We start from the raw sequence: 4232 nt of genomic DNA, 5'->3' as shown, positions 1-4232 counted from the left end.
CTCTCTTTACATTTCATAAGGAAGAAATCTTAGATAGCTTTGTCTTGCTTGTTGCTGAGGTACTATCACCCTTAGAGTGGGATAGGGTCATTCCGTATTGGATACTTTTCCCAACAACAATGATGGAACATCTTAATAACTTAGGCGGTGCCACACCCGGCCAATTTAACGAAAAAACAATTGGGGGCGTGACAACAGCCTTGTTATTGGCTGTCCTTGATCGTCGCAGAAGTCCCTATCTATTCTGTGATGTCGTCGCAGAGGTACATGTCTTTCTTGCAACAAAATTTTTTCACAAAGTGCTACAGTGCTCTTGTCACAAAGGTACACGCCTTTCCAACAAGAATTTCAGAAACGTCGCAATTATCCACCTTACAACTGCAATGATCTTGGTTCAGTGAACCAGCCACCAGCGAGCGTACAGGTTTCTCAGCCCTGACACTCTGATACCATGATAAAAATGGCTCTGCAGAACGCTCTACATTGTTCATCAACATTACACATTAAATAGAATACATGGTTTAATGAAAGTACTGGTGGTGTAAGGTTTGATATAATGGGTTCGATTCTTATTACTGAGCTTTCAGTTTTTAAGTAAAAGATGTTGAAGATATTCTTTGACCTTCAATTTCATCGGCAGATATGGAACCCTGGATCCTTTGCTATACCGATTTGCGATGGCTTGGCTCACCACTCTCTTTATTATTCCCTCGTCTCCAAAAAACCCGGTGATACGTTTACTAATTTCTCGATCTAAAACCTACTAAAACCTACGGTGATACTAATATGAAAATTGAGACAAATAAGCTACAGCCAAACAATCATATATATCTATATATATATATATAGAATTATATTGTATGGAATTTTATCGAAACAATAGTAGGAATGAAACTTTCATCGTGTCCAACATTTTAGAGTCCACATATATTATTGCAACGGATTTCTGGACAAGCGTGCCCTGTGCATATATACCGTTTTAGATTTATTCATATTGATTCTGTTCCCATTTCGATATTCGTCTATATCTTTACTTATTGTATATGGTATATGGAGTTTTCTACCCACACACCATTGGGGATTCTCCTTAACAGTTCTCTATAAACACCATCGTAGTAGGCTCTGCAGTTGAATACATTGTTGAAAAGCACTATTTCTCACGTCACATGCCTCTCGTGCAAATATGTATATATTAGAGTACAACTAATTTGTAATTTATCATTCGAAGTGAACCATAAGTCAGTTTTGCAAGTGAAGCAAGTGCATTTTAGAAATGATTGCACGATCATTATAACAGAGAAAAAGAATCGTATTGGACTGACCACAATTTAGGAAATGAAACTTCTGGACACCTAGGCTAGGCCTTGCACGTTATGCATGGGTCATTTTCTTACACTTTGATTAAAATTAACTATGAAAAACATCTTAAAAACACCCTGCATCTATTAATTAAACTCCACGTTGAAGAATGATTATTAAAAATGAAAATTAGTTAAAAAGTCATTAATTTCTTGTGTGCTATGTTACCAGAAATATGTCAATTAAACAATATTTTTTAGTACACGTAAGAGAATCATTATTAAAAATGAGAAATGGTTGAAAAGTCATTAATTCATTTGTGAATTGTTACTAGGAATATGTCAATTAAACAATATTTTTTTTAGTATTTAAACGTCATTTTAGAATAAACACACCTATCGGTGTAATTAAGTAAACATTAAGATAATTGAGTGAGTGAAAATCGTATCCTCGCCTCTCTGGGCACCTCGCACATCTGACTGAAGAGAAGAAAGTTCATGTCAGGTCTCGTCATTCTTTATATTTTTTTTCAAACAAAAGGGCTTTCTCTATATTTAACTTATTTTATAGTTTTTTTATGCGAATAATACACTTAATATTCGGTACTGATTACAGAAAAATGACAATAATAAAAGCTCACTATTGGACAATAATGCTACATTCATTGCGTTTTATGGTTAAATATAATCATTACAGAAGCCAAAAGACGTTACTACATTCTTATGATTCACCCTCGTGGCAAAATTCTGCGCTATTATAAAAAATATAATGCATTTTCGATATTATTACAATGCAAAAAAATTATATACACCAAAAATATATCATTAGATAAATTCAACTAACAACGGTCACTGACAAGAAAAAGGTGTTGGCATACACCACACTCAACTGTTTCTGTTCCAGAGCTTGGCACTTGAACCTGCAAGTGAACCGTGCAAGTAGGACAGGCAACCTCTCGGATCCTTGTTCCATCAGAAGTAAACTGACTAGACGGATGTGGAGATGAACCCATAGCAGTATCAGACCTTTCCTTGCGATTTCTCCCCATTTCCTCCATAAGCCTTTTCACAAGATCATCATGACTTCGTTGCGCACGGGCTTTGCTTCTTGTCCTCTTCGTAGCAGTTAACCTTTGTGTAATAACTTCTGCCAAACAATTGTCACAGACTCGAACTGGTTGAGCATCCTTGTCTGCAGTAAGTGGAGCCCGCCCTTGTGTACACTTGTCACAAAATATATGACCACAGTTTCTACAATGATGCCTTCGGACAAATGCTCCAAAATTTGTCCCACATACTTTACAACTTGTCACAGCTTCATTAGGAACCCAATGTTGTTTTTCTTCTACAGATCTCTTCAATGTTTTCTCTGTGAGTTGGTCAGATGTTTTGTTTCTGTCACTATTATTTGTGTCATCCACCATCTCTCGAAGCTGAACACAAGCAGCTGCCACTGTGTCAAGAATTGTACTTGTGGTATAGCGGTTTGATTGTAACCTTATCCTCCTGGGATCAAGATCACCTGAACTTTTTGCCCAGAAAGTATACACTGAAGGATCATTCACCTCCCATTTCGTAATATTCTGAAGCCAATAGATTCTTAATGTTTTATTTGAGCTTGGATCCATCATTCGAAGCCCATCCAGACCAATCTGGAAAAGCACATCCAAGGCACTCTGAGAACCCGAATCTGGAAGTATCTTCACCCTGAATTTCTGCACACCGTTTCCTCCATCCTGCGTTTCAGCCTTTGGAACAGCCTTCGTAATCATTGTCAAATTCCCATAATCATCAAACGCTGCTAGGGTTTTTGAACCCGCACCTGTACCTGTGCCGTGAGCACCATATGGCTCGGCTCGCTCCCCATCGTATTTATAACTTCACCGCCAAAACCATCATCGTAAGCATCAAAACCGTTCTTGTCGTAATCTGGTTCTTTTCCAACGGGGATCTGATAGTATTTCTGATCAAAACCAGGCGGTTGAAAGGAATCGAGGTTTTCATAACCTCTGTAGCCAGGATACGCACAACGCTGGTCATACGCAGGGTTTTGGGCAGCGGCAGCGGAGTTATAAACAGGGGCAGTGGGGTTACTACTATAGAAATAGTTACCACTAGCATCCGGAGGAGTGGGCGAAGCTATGGGCGATTGGAGTGTGAATTGCGAAGCATTGGGAGGTGGGTATTGAAGAAATTGGTTTGGGTAATTGGCATTGATACTGTGGGGGTGATTGTAGCTGTAATTAGACGGATCGCAACCATGGGTAGCGGCTACCATAGGTTCTGGAGCCGGGGGATAATACGCCGGAGCTGCTGCTTCTTCATAGGGAGGAGGTGAAGCCCCATCAAATGATGGATTGTTACTGTTGGATTGCTCTGCACAATGCATCCTTCCACTGTCCAAATGCACAACTGTTGGTGTACATGCACTAGCTGTAGACTAGCCGTAGACTTAGACTAGCTGTAGACTAGTTGTGCTGGTATACATGCACCTAGATTAGGTCCAGTGAACTCATTGTTTGCATGCATGCGGCACAGCACACTTAGCTTTAGTTAGCTTTAGTTATTGCATGCACAACTAAGCTTAACTTAAGTGCTTTTATGTATTTATACTAAACCTCATAATGTAGAATTACTTTTCATTCTTTCTCAATTCTTGCTTGCTTTCTTCGTTCTCTTGCAAGCTTGTTATTGTTTTACAGATCTAGATCTATCTGTGTATCTCAAAATCTTACATGGTATCAGAGCACAGGGATTTGTAAATCAGTGCACAAGCAATTTATTTGCAGGTTCAGAAGATTGAAGCAACAAGAAAGAATGGAGTCTAAATTGGAGTTTCCACCATCGGCAATTCTCACTCCATATAACTATTTCGAATTGATACTGTGGGGGTGATTGTAGCTGTAATTAGACGGATCGCAACCATGGGTAGCG

At 39.0% G+C, this 4232-nt stretch overlaps 1 pseudogene; it reads right to left on the bottom strand.

Moving 5' to 3' along the window:
- Positions 1-2137: 2137 nt before the first annotated feature.
- On the bottom strand, positions 2138-3687 carry LOC149231643 (protein FREE1 pseudogene; annotated as a pseudogene).
- Between the last annotated feature and the right edge of the window lie 545 nt (positions 3688-4232).

The sequence above is a fragment of the Pinus tabuliformis genome, chromosome J (genome assembly GCF_031772625.1).
Source record: "Pinus tabuliformis cultivar Carrire ecotype Pingquan chromosome J, CPIR1, whole genome shotgun sequence".
NCBI classification, from domain to species: Eukaryota; Viridiplantae; Streptophyta; class Pinopsida; order Pinales; family Pinaceae; genus Pinus; species Pinus tabuliformis.
Note: the sequence above shows the minus strand (reverse complement) of the source record. Positions and strands in the feature narration are given on the sequence as shown.